The following is a 12,982-nucleotide window of genomic DNA, read 5'->3' as shown; positions in this document are numbered from 1 at the left end:
TTGTCTGAACGGGGCTGCCAAGCCAACCCCGCGCTGCGGGTCCTTGCCGCTCCTTGCATCCTGTCCGGGATTCCTCCCCTCCCTGCTGAGGCTCGGTCGCAGCCCTGGCTGTGTCACAGGGGCTTCCCAGGAGCGAGGAAGACAATGGGGGGATTCTCGGGGTGGTGTGGGCGGCTTCCTCTTCCCCCATCCAAGGAGGGCCGGGGGGTTGGCTCGGTGGAGGGTGGGATCCGCAGTTCCTGGCAGATGGAGCAGCGAGCGAAGGTGGGAAAGCATCCACAGCCTTGCGGGGTTGGCAACATTAGAAGGACCAGAGGGGACACGTCAGGTTTAAATAATCTTCTCCCCTCCAGGGCCCATACAAGACACTTCAGGAGGAAAAAAAAAAAAAAAAAAAAAAAGAAGAAAGAAAAGATAATCCCCCTGTGAATGCCTGGAGCCGGCTGCCAGAAGAAAAGCTTGGCTCAGGGCTGTGCTTGCCCCAGCAGAGCCTATCTTGCTTTTGCTGCCCTTCACATTTCCCCACCACCCCCCGGCTGAGCCCGAGAGCTCCTGAGGACACGAGCAGAGCTGGGGCATCCGAGAGCCCTTTGCCAGCCCTGCCCTCCCCGCCTGCGACCGCGGAGCCGGGGCTTGTCCGCATCACACAGCGCCGGCTGCCTCTCATTAGCGCTGGGTGATAAATCCAGGGGGGAGATGACAACCCAGCGGGATGAATCCAAGCGTCCTACCCTTTCAGTTCTCCTCCTCCCATCACACATGGCCGGGCTTGCCTGGTCCCATCATTTACCATCGCCCCCGGATGGGGAATGAACCCCGACGAATGGAGCATTTCCTTTGCGCCCTCCTGTTGGGAAGCAGAGGTTGTCCCGGCCTTCCTGTCCTGCTGAAGGTGAAAGGAGATGCCGTGAGCTCTCCTCCGTGAGACCGTGGAGAGGCTCAGCCACGTTGTCCGGCACAGACTTGCAGTGCCAGCTGGCCTGGAAAACCACTTTGGTTTGAGAGGCAGCTTGGGTGAAAAACCACCAGGTCTCATGGTTTACTCCAGTGTCACTGTCCCCTCCAGAAAAACAGGCTGCAAGGAAGATTTATGGAAGTCAGTCCTGCTGTGAACAGCCAAGAGAGATGATACCCAGAGTCCACCCCTCCACAAGCCTTGATCCAACCTGGCATAGGAGACTGGGAGGAGCTTTAAAAGCCCATGTGCCATGGATGAGGATGCCTTTAAAAGCATCCTTTAAAAGCCCATGTGCCATGGATGAGGATGCCTTTAAAAGCATCCTTTAAAAGCCCATGTGCCATGCATGGAGGCTGGGTAGAGGCTGGTGGTAGAGGGGCTTCCATGGATCATTGAATCGTAAAAGGATTTGGGTGGGAAGGGACCTTAAAAGGTCATCTAATCCAGACCCCACTAAACCAGGTTGATCAGAGCCCCATCCAACCTTGTCTTGAATGTTTCCAAGAATAGGGCATCCACCAACTGTCTGAGCAACCTCCGCTGGTGTTTTACCACCCTCACTGTAACAAAACTTCTTTCTAATACCAAATCTAAATTGACATCTTTCTGTTTAAAGCCATTGCCCCTTGAACCATCACTACAGACCCTGCTAAAAAGTCTGTTCTCACTTTTCTTATATGCCCCTTTTAGGCACTGTAAAGGTCTTCCTGGAGCCTTCTCATTTCCAGCCTGAACAACCCCAACTGTCCTAGGCTGTCTCCAGAGCAGAGGTGCTTCAGCCCTCTGATCTTTTTCATGGCCCTCCTCTAGACCCACTTCGAGAGGTCGTTGTCTGTCTTGTACCTGGACTGAGAACAGGCACTTGGCTTTGTTGAACCTCATGAGATTCCATGGCCTCTTCCTAAGCTTGTCCAGGTCCCTCTGGATAGCACCGTGTCCCTCAGGCACATCCTTCAGGGTGGAGAGGCACAGCTCAGCCCATTTTTGCACCAATGATTCTCTGTCCTCCATCCTTCCAAGCAAAAGGAGGGGGCCCTCAGTGCCACAATCCCAAGGGCAGGGGCTGCTTTCCCCCTACAAATCTGGAGGGAAAAAATATCTCCTTGAGCGCTCTTCTATTCAGCATCATTTGGGTTGAAACTCCCTGGATTACTCACATAAATCTTGCTTCTTTAGGAAAACAAGGGAAAAAGGCTGGGCTGTGGTGTCAAAGCTCTTTGCTGTGCCAAGAGCATCCCTGCTGGGTTTGCAAAGCTTTCCCTGGGGTCTTGCAACCCCTCTCTGTCACTGGCACTTTGGGGAGACCACAAACCATCACTGGCCTGTCATGTTTTTGGGGACCGCCAGCCCCAGGGGTGATGGAGAGCAATGTCCTCTCTGCAGACCTACACAAACTGCTCTGAGCCCAGCCCTGCTGCTGTGCAGGGTGGACAAGCTGAGGATTCATCCCCTTCTGAGGAAAAAAAGGGCTCACGACCATTTCTCAGCTCTGACTCCTGAAAAGAAAGGGGGCACCTCACCATGGAGTCTCTGCACAGCCCTGTACAGTTGTGCTTTGGTTTATGGTGCAATTTCCATCACACCAGACTTGTCTGTAATAAAAAGTGAGAGAGGATGTAGGAAGATGGAAGCCTCATGTTTGGGGTTAAATCAGGGTGGGATACATGCTGGATTGGGAAGGAGGAGCTGCAGGATGTGGCTTCATGATGATGCTCAATTACATTTGGGAGCACCTATTTCCTTCTGGAGGCATCTCAGACCCTGCCATCAGCCGGAGGAGGAAAACACCGCTGTGGGTTGGAGGACAAGGCAGCAGGTGAGGGCATGGATGCAGAGACAGAGAAGGCTGGAGGCTTGAGGTGCAGCCTCAAACAGCCCCTGATCTGCTGGTAAATCAATTCTCCTCTTTTGGAGCAGCCTGACCCATTTTTGGAGCACAGTTTCACTTGTCTGTGGTGGGCAGTGGGACAGTGGGGTTGGCTGGCACATGTGGCTGGGGTGGGAGAGCTGCAGGCCCAGATGCTCTCAGCCCAGCCCAGCGCTGGCCCAGCCACGTGTGGGGTATCAGTGGCCTCTTCAGGAGCCCTGCAGCCCCAGGGAAGGGTCCCAAGGCAAACTCTGTGGTCTTAGAGGAGAGAAGGAGGCAGAAGGGATGTAATTCATGACAAGGCAAACTCACTCCTCCTTCTTTCCTCCCCACTAAGCTCCCTGAAGAAAACAGCAGGGGAAAATAAAAGGCTAAATAGAATAAAACAGACTAAATAGAACAAAAGAGAACACCTGGAAGCAGGTCTTTGTAACTCCAGCTGGAGTGGACTGTTCCTGAGCCAAGCCTAAAACACTTGAACAAGGCCAAGCTCGTCATCCCCCAGGCAGGCCATGTGAATGACAAGTGCATCAGCTGTGCTGGCAGCACTCTTTCATGAGTTTCTTTTTAAATAAATATTATATAATTAACTGCAGGCCAATTAAACACATCAAACAATCATTGTTGATAACCTCCACCACCCTGTGCTGTCAGGAAATGTGGGAGTGGTAAAACAGGTCTGGCCCTCCAAATGGGGATAACAACTCATGTGGCTTGAGGATGTCAGGGATGGGCCATGGCTGGTCACCTGGACACTGGAATGTCACAAGGCTCCTCCACATCTCCTGCCTTCCTGGCTCAGGTGGATGCCTCCAGCATGGTTAACCAAACCTCTTGGCACCACAGCTCTGGGACACCATTGAAGGAATACACATCTGAAAATGAAAGCAGGAGCCCTCCACAGACTCCCATTGGGATGGCCAAGGCCTTTTCCAGCCCCTGACACTCCAGAGCTCTCAGCTCTCTGCCTTAGCACCCACAGCATGTTTGCAATGAATTTTCTTCAGTGTTTCTCCCCTGCTGGTCCAGGCTCTGGGAGAATTGCAGCCACTCACAGCAAACTGGTGATGGAAAACCAACTGGTGTCAGAAAAACAGCCCCAGGATTGTTCCAGATGGTGCCAGACATGAGGGTAGAAAGCTGCTGTGGGCATAGGTCTGCTGCTCCCTGGGCTCTGCTCTGCAGAAGGGTCTTCTGCAGCCTGAGGGCAGCAGATTCCCTGGGGCTGGTGGGAAGACCCTGTGCACAGCAAGGGATGTTTCTGTCAGAATCATTACAGGAGATTGTTCATGAAATAACTTCACTGCTTGGAGCAGCTGGACCCAACCCTTCTTGAATGAACTCTCTCAGGGCCAGCCCAAGAAATTGCTCCTGGATCCTGGCTTTTAAGAAGCCCAGCAATCTCCAGAGCAGTGGTCCTAGGAGGGTGTACCAGGGAGAATTCTCTTCCACAGGTTTTCCAAAAGGAGAACCACAGCATCTTGAGAATACTTTTATTAAAGCCACATACCTCACCTTGGACATTCAGTGCTCCCATTTAAAGCATTCCTCAAGAATGCAGAGGCTGGGGATTTAGGAGCTGTCCCCTTTTGGACATTTCTCAGTAGTAATGTACAGAAAGAGGCTTCCCCAGCCACGGATCAGACAGCATAGGCTGGTTGCACCCCAAATTCAGCAAAATATCTAAGCACCCTTTCAGCTGACAGGTGAGTCTGGATCTTCATGGTGCCTACATCAAACTGGGTTAGGGGAGCTGAAACCCCTGAGATACCTTGTGAGTGTTGGCTCAGGTTTCTTTTTTCTCCTTTAGATCATTTGTACTCATTACTATTGTGTCATTATTTGGGGAGCTGACACTGAAAAAATGGTCCCATCGCACACTGAGGCAGATGGATGTGAGAGAAGGCCTTTGATTTTTTTTGGGCTTTATCTTAATTTCCCAGTTTAAATGCTTTGAGGAGATTTTTTTTTTTCTTTTTTCCAGCACAAATGGAATGGGCAATAATGCCTTGTGTTTGTAGGTAGCTATATGATGTGCTTGCTTATTGGGCTAATAATTACTGGGAAAAGATTAATGAAGAGAAGATATTTGAATAGTTAAGTACTATTTTTTTTCTGGTTTTGTTAAATGAGAGGAAGGGTTGAGTACCTTGACTGCTACACCAGCCACTCATTGGATCTGTGAGATTTGTGTTCCCTGTGTTCTTGGGCTAAGTTAACAAATATTTAAAGGCTGGGGCTGTGGTTCAGCAGAGCACTCTCATCTGTGTGCTCAAATCTTCTTGGCCTCAGTGGCACTTAAATGCAACGTTGTGCAATGTGCTAGATGTGAGGACCTTGGATTTTTTGGATAACAAAGACAACATTTGTCATTGCCAAACCAAGGGTCACTGAGTCACGTTGCTGACTAGCACAAAGCCCTTCATCCTTTTGTTGTCTCTGAAATGGTGAAATAGTAGCTGACTAGGTGATTTTCAGATTTTTTTTCTCTGTGTGTTTGTGTGTGAATGTTGTTGATTTGTAAATTACCTGGATGAAAATCTTTTAACCTGGATCCTAAGTTTACACTTACATGATTTGGTTTTTTCTGCTGCTTCTGTAATGTAATCAGGAGATTTTTCTCATATCCACAAGGAGAATAAAGATTATTGAGAACGTCTGATGTCCCTTTATTGCATGAAAATGCAGAAGGACTCGCTCAGCAGGTGGCCAGAAGGGTCTTCTCTCCAGAAGGCTCATTCATCCCTGAGCCAAGCTCATGGAGCACTCAGATCCACCCCCCTCACACTCAGTGTGTGCATTTCTCTTTTCCTTGCTCTTGCACTCCCTCTGCTGATCCCGGGGATCAGCTAGAAGAAAAATCCTGGTGCCAGAGATGAGAAAAGTACACGGGGAAAACAGCTCTAGAGCAAAAAATGAACCAACTCATCCCAGAGGGACAATACCTGAAGTTCAGAGGGCAGAAGAGAAAAAACCAGAGTGATAAATGAAGATGTAGCAAATATAGTTCCTCCTATCAGCTGACTCTTTCCTTCTGGTGACCAGTGACATGACCTGAGGGAATGGCTGGAGCAGTGTCAGGGGAGGATAAGGCTGGATATTGCAAAAGGAACAGATGGGAATTATCCTGCTACCCCCTTTCCAAACAATGACCACAATTACCTGCCTGCCTCTCACCCATCCTCCTCTGTAGATTCCCCTTGATCCTTCGAGCTGAACTTGAGCTCTACTTGCATGTTGAGTGCCTACCCCTCAGAAAAACCAAACCCAAAATTAGAAGACTCCTTGCTCAGAAAAGCCAGAGATGTCCCATCCCTGGAAGTGTTCAAGGCCAGGCTGGATGTAACTTGGAGCAACCTGGATCAGTGGAAGGTGTCTCTGCCCATGGCAGGGAACTAGATGGTTTCTAAGGTCCCTTCCAACCCAAACCTTTCTGTGATTCTATGATTTTTCTAATTCTGCTTTGAGAGCCTGAAGAAACACAACCCACAGGGGCTCAGTTAACCTTTCCCCAGGCCTTGCCTTTCATAAGCCAAAGAGATAAAAACTAATGGGACTGCTGGGAAGAAGGGAAGAAGCACAGAATTGCTCTTTGTGTCCTTTGGAAGGTCCCAAAAGGAAAAGGTCCTTGACAAGGAGTTTATTTTCATTAAAAATTACAGGCCCAGCTCAACCAGTCAAATAAACAAAGCAAGTCTGTAAAACAGCAAGTGCAAAAGGTCCTGGGTTATTTATAAAGGGTTTTTAAGTATATTAGGCCTAACACCAAGATAAATCAACCCTGCTAGGATTCCAGAGGCATATCACATGTGGCCCTAGCTGTTGTCAGCTTTGTGCTGGAATATATTTAGTGACCTGTTTCACTACAAACCTTCACAGCCTTTTCCCTAGTGATTCTGCCTTGAAAATTAATACATTGGGACCAGACACAGGTTTCTGTCTTAGTTACATATTGATTTGATCAAATCCTTCATGGAATCACGGAATATTTTGGGTTGGGAAACGTGAAAGATCATCTTGTTGCAACCCCAGCCACGGGCAGGGCCACCTTCCACTAGACCAGGTTGCTCCAAGCCCCATCCAACCTGGCCTTGAACACTTCCAGGGATAAGGTGTCCATAGTTTCTCTGGACAGCCAATTCCAAGGCCTCACCACCCTCATATGGAAGAATTTCTCCATCATACCGAGTGTAAAACTACGCTTCTTCAGCCTAAAACCACTCCCCTTGTTCTCTCTTTGTATGCTTTAGTGAAAAATCCATCCTCACAACCATTCAAATCCATGCCACTGCATTCAACAGACATTTTGCCACCCAGTGTGTCACAGGATGGTGAAGGACCCTGTTCAAGGCCAGGTTATTGGATCCAACAGAATTGTTGTATTTTTTTTTCTGAAACAGGATATTCAGTATAGAGGGTCACCAAAATCTGCCACTGCGAACTTCAGTTCAAGCAAATTTCAGCGATTACTTCTCAGCTGATCAGAAGGAAGATGAAGATGTTTGGGATTTTGTAGGATTTGTTCACATGGTCATTTGAAGACCCTGGCAAAGTCAGTGCTGGGAAACTGCCGGGGTACCTGTTGCTGATTCCCCAACTTCTGGGACTCAGGCTGGGACCTCCCAGGGGGCTCCCCTGTCAGGGGAGACCCTCCTGGAACAGTCTTGTGTCAGGAAGGAGAGACGCACTGGATTTTTCAGTCTTCAGGTTCTTGTTTATTATTATTATTGTTTTATCTAGAGTTTTGCACACAGTTTATGCCAGGCTCAGAGCACTGGAAAAGCACCACAAAAATGGCTAACAATCTCTTGTTACAAGGTCTTTTAAAGCTAAACCATCCAATTAAGAACTGACACCTAGATTATTTCCCCTTTTAACCCAATAACCGATCCCTAAAAGCCCGCAATGAGGATTTTTCCACCCATTACAAAATGCCACCCAAACCCATGAAGAAGAAGGAAGAAGAAGCATGAAGAAGAAACCCAGGATGATACCCCGTGCCCTCCATCTTGCTTCCACTCACAACATACTAAAAATCCCAAAACCTGAATTTCCCACCTAAGTGATACACCTACACTACTCTCTACAATCTACTTCCCACTTTAGTGGATTCTAGTCTATCTCGAAGTTTAGGAAACTTTCTCCATGAATGAGGGTCAAAGCCAGTGCTCCCCTGGGGGTCAGGGCACCCCAGAGCAGACAGAGAAATATTCCTGGTGCCCTGGGTTTCCACAGGAAACAGCCCTGTGCTTGTCTGCTGCTCCAGCTCAACCTCCTTGCATTTCAGGTCACTCCTTACAGTGATCTGGCACAAACCAGAACTTCTTTTTGGGTGTTTTCTTCTCTTCTCCAGTCCCACCAGAACAACTCTGCACCATCCCAGGGTCCAGGCCAAGTCCAGCACAACATGAGGTATCCAGGATCCCACAGAACTGAAGAGGGTTTGATTGGGGATTCCTGGTGTGATTGTTGGGACTCTCCTGGGAAGGGCCAGGAGTTGGATTCGAGGATCCTTGTGGGTCCCTTCCAATTCAAGATATCCTAGGACTGGCTATGGAATTGTCTACATGGGCTTTACTTCATGTTAAGGGTACAATTTAGTGTCCTAACACAGGTTTTTCAGACCAGAGGGGGTGTTCCCATCAACCTCCAGCTCCCACAAGAAGGTATGAGTGTCTGAAGGGTTTAGTGGCCTTCCATAAATATCCGTAGGGTATCCTGCAGTATTTTCAACAGTACCAGATGTTTAGGCAACTTCTTAATTCTTTGTAAACCCCCAGAAACTTGGAAAAAATGTATGCCATTTAGTGCCTTGCTCTGCAAAGTTAGGGATAGCCCCATTTCCAAGCCTCATTTCTGTTTTTTATTGCTCCAGCTCCTGTTTGAAAAGAATGCCTCATGGGGAAGGGAATGTTTTGGAGGGAAAATATTCTTAGAGCGACGTGCAGATGGGTGCCCATCACTGGGATCCCAGTCTACTCCCAAATAATCTGGCTGGCTTGGCACCCTGCTGGAGCAATCTGGACAACTGATCCACCCTTCCAGAGAGGATTCAGGACAGCTTTTCTGCCTCATTCTGTGATGAAGTCAGACACCTCTCTGATCCCCTGCCTAGGAAGGTGATTATGTTCTTTCTCTGTCACAAGGCCAAGGGCAACATCACAGGTAAGTTTCCTGAAAAGGAATGCAGAGAGGGAAGTACCAGGTTTGGGAAATCCTTTGGATTTGCTTTTTTGATACCAAATTCCTCAGCTGTTTCCAATCTGTTGAAATTAACTCCAGTTTAGTAACACCAAATAAGTGCCTAATTGGTTTGAACTAATTGACTACATACAGCCCAGAAGATGCCAGCTGGTGATCCCCTGCCTTTCTGAAAGGGCTGTAGGAATTGTCTGCAGGAACAATTGCTCAGCAGGAAAGGCAAGTTATGCAAAATCAAGTTTTGCTGTGAGAAAAAGCTGTGGTTTTGCTCAAATAATTCGAATTTTTTTGTTTGTTTTTCTTCCCGGAAAATTCAAATAAAAAATCTTAATTTGAATAAGTTTAGTGCCAAATATTTGCTTTTAACTTTGTGCCATGACACACACAGAGCCCCAGATCCTTATTTCAGCTGAGCTGTCTTGGTGGTGCCTGTGAACACAGTTTTGCTTTCTCCTTAGACAGAAAAGAAGCAGATGAAAACACTGAGACTGAGGAAAATAAAAATTTGGCTATTTGGTTCCTGAGTTATATTATATAGCAACTTCTGTAGTTACTTGCCCCCATGACTAGAAAATAAAACTGTTGGGTTTTTGGGTTTTTTGGGTTTTTTTTTTTTTTTGTGTGATCTCAGCTCTCCATCTTAAAGAGAAAAGATAATTTATCTTAAAAATAAGTTAAAAAACTTTTAGCAACTCCAGAGACTCAGAAGATCCCTATGAAAAACAGGGGTCCAGCCTCCACTGCCCATTACTTTTCTTTCTTTGCTCTATCCCAGCACTCATCAACTTGCTTCCCAAATATTTCTGAGAGGAGAATCAGGCTGAAAATGCTGAGGATGAAGGTTATCTGTCCTTGAGCCGTTCAGTGCAGCAGCACTGGTGTGGGACCAGCAACACCAGCCTTGTTCTGGTCAGTTTTTCAATCCCAGGCAGGTATTTCCCTGCTGGAGCTGCTCGGTTAATTCTGGGAATTTGCACCAGATGGCGATGCCAGCCCATTTCCAGCCTCGTCTCTGAAAAGGCAAACTCTGCATTGAATCCCTGGATTGTTTGGTTTGGGGTTTTTTGTGTGTGTGTTAATGGCTGATGCCTGCTGAAATCCTTGAGCCAGGCAGGTTTCCTGGCTGCACTTTCCAGGTCCCACTGCAGTGTTTCCTGCTAAGCTGTGCTCCCATAGGAATTCACTGCTGTGTCTTGCCATTATCCTGCGGGGAACAGGCAGGCAGGAGAGGAAACAGCCTTCACTAGGCTCAGGACAAGGAAACATTTACAGGGATCACAGCATGGCTGGATGTATGGGGTCAGAGCAGGGGGGGATGGAAGCTGCCAAGAGCAAGGTCAGGTCTGAGCAGCCAAAGAAGAAACTGTCCTGTCTGCTGGCCCAGTAGAATCAGAATCATAGAATATCCTGAGTTGGAAGGGACTCACAAGGATCATCAAGTCCAGCTCCTGGCCCTGCATGGGACAGTCCCAGGAATCCCACCGTGAGCCTGAGAGCACTGAAATGCTCCTTGAGTTCTTGTCAGGCCATCACCACCCTGACCTCAAATAGACATGTAGGTATTCCCACCCCAGTGGCTTAAAAGCAGCTTTCACAGAGCCCTGATAAAGGCACATCTCTGATCACTGATCCCTCCCCTGCTGCACCACTGACTTTGCAGGGATGTTAAGCAGATTTTGTAGTCTCTGAGTTTTTTGGGGCTCTCCTCCAGCAGCTCCCAAGGGCCCACTCTCAGAGGCAGATTGCAGCCACCCCAGACTGCCTGGCCACCAGCATTTTCACCACCCTGCTGTATGTTCCCAGTGCTCCCAGAATCTGTCAGGGAGCTGCTCGGTAAAGAGCAATTGGATTTACAAAGCTTGTTCTTGATGGGAAATGCTGGCAGGGTGACAGGACAGCCCCTGCACGTGATCTCTGTCCAGGTGGGATCACAGCCCTGCAACCCAAAGGGTGGCAGGCAGAGCTCATGCCACGAGCTCTGTACCTCATCTCCTGCAAATCCTCGGTTTGGGATGCTGCGCACAGAAACACCTGCATGGACAAAAACCAGCATGATGAGCAGAGCTGGACACAAAACAGACCTGTCAAGACATTCTCTGGGAAAACTGGGCTGTTTCTGCACAGATCTCTGACATGCTGGTCTGAAAAGCAGCAGCCAGCAAGAGGGGACTGGCCCCATTATCACACTGGGGATGTACAGGCTGGAAGTTGGTTGAAAGATGCAACTTCCTAGCCTGGCCCATCTCTGTCCAGCATTTTTTAGGAATTATTTCTATCTGAACAAGACTGCAAATGTGATTTACCTGTTCAGATGGGAGCCTGGTCACCCTCCTGTGCAGAGGTGGAGGAAAGCTCTTGGGGAGAAGCAGGGAGAAGGTGGCAGGGCTGAGGAAAGCAGTCTGGCCTCCCTGGGACATGACATCTGCCATTGCTACTGCAGTAATAGCTACCTGCTCTACACTGCCATGGTTTAAAAGCCCAGGTCACAGCCAGTAAAAATTTCCATCCCCCACTTGCTCCTGCAAACACAGCCTGTTCCCAGGGGAATTCTGCATCAGAACCAAAATATGTCCTAACATTAACATGTGCAAAGGTTTAGACCACAGCTGTCAAACAAGCCCTGATCAGTCACTGTTTAGCAGCTATGGATCCAAGCTACATAAATTAGTGACAGAGCTCACCGGGAATTCATCCACCTTTCTCTTCTGGAAGTTTTCAAGGAATTCAGCCATGACCCAGCTGATCTCTTCAGTCAGGCAGATGTGTTTGCAGGTGGTGTCAGTCCCCTGCATGACAGGATAAGCAACATCTGAACACAGGAAGAGCTCAGGGAAGAGAGATGAAGGGAACAGAGAGCAGGATGAAGGCAGCTGGGAGGTAGATACTGCACAGAGCTGTCTCTCCACTCTGTTCCATGGAATGGGTAATACCATGATTTCCATATTCTCGGAATTTTTGACTGAGAAAAAAAGTTAAATCATCATTTTTATCCCCAGAAAACCAGAGGGAATGGGACAGATGTGGTTACTTTGTCTCACCCAGCCCACAGACAGGTCACTTACCAGAGTTCAAACCTCTGTTCCACCCTCATCCAACCCAGCTACCCAACTTCCAACCACTGCCACAATTGAAATTGTATTTACCCCTATTATTCCAGAATCCCACAGTCTGGAAGGCTACCAACCTTTCCCAAAGCTGGACTCAAAGTCAAGATAACAGAGTCCAGTACATGGTTAATCATCACTGCAAAGAATCTGTACTGTCAGGTCTGGGATGCTCCACTTTCTAAAAGCTGATATTCACAGCAGCAGGGATTTCAACCACTGTGATCCCTGTGCTGTGGAATTTCCACATCCTCCAGGCTCAGATAAAATGGCACAAAAACTCCCTGCCCCTCTGGTTTTGGCCCCAAATTCAGATGGGGACCTAATAAATTTTTCTCAACTGAGGTTTCATTGAAATGGGTCTGTTCCCATGGAAAGTTTCAGTTTCACTTATATCAGCACTTTTTATGGGGAAAAAAAATTAATCAGAAAACATTCCAGTCAGATCTAGACAAATTTGCTAATATTTACCCAGAAAAGACACTCATGCCAGACTTGTGTCTCATTATCAAGGCATTTGGGCTTTCAGGTTATACCCAGAAATCTTTCTGATGTAGAAACAAGGCCTGAAAGGCTTTGGATTCATGACTTTAATATGTCTGTCTTTCCTTGATTAGGAGTGTTAGTGTTGGCCTGCCTTTGTTCTGCTGAAAAACCTTTTCTGGATTCAAAGGCATATTTATTGCAAGCTCTAAATTCTTCATCTGAACAGGGAAAGGAGGCTGAATCCTTAATAAAGACTTCCTTCCTCCCAGTGTTATTTATTCATTGGATAAAGATAGGCTAAAATAAACACAAATTACTCGTAGACTTAAAAAACTTTAGTGATTAAAACATTGTTCTCCTGTGAAT

General features: G+C 47.7%; 1 long non-coding RNA gene across 3 annotated transcripts; it reads right to left on the bottom strand.

Annotated features, from left to right (window-relative positions):
- Positions 1-12,158, bottom strand: LOC119697556. 3 transcript variants are annotated; one of them, XR_005255872.1, is made up of 4 exons: positions 12,089-12,158; positions 11,708-11,812; positions 732-886; positions 1-368 (listed from the first exon to the last, which is right to left on the bottom strand). It is a non-coding gene; the product is annotated as an uncharacterized LOC119697556 (long non-coding RNA). The 3 variants fall into 3 exon arrangements; XR_005255873.1 differs by having other exon boundaries at positions 791-886; XR_005255871.1 differs by having other exon boundaries at positions 732-883.
- Between the last annotated feature and the right edge of the window lie 824 nt (positions 12,159-12,982).

Source organism: Motacilla alba, chromosome 2 (genome assembly GCF_015832195.1).
Source record: "Motacilla alba alba isolate MOTALB_02 chromosome 2, Motacilla_alba_V1.0_pri, whole genome shotgun sequence".
Lineage (NCBI taxonomy): Eukaryota > Metazoa > Chordata > Aves > Passeriformes > Motacillidae > Motacilla > Motacilla alba.
The sequence above is the reverse complement of the archived record's forward strand: the minus strand, read 5'-3'. Positions and strand labels throughout refer to the sequence as shown.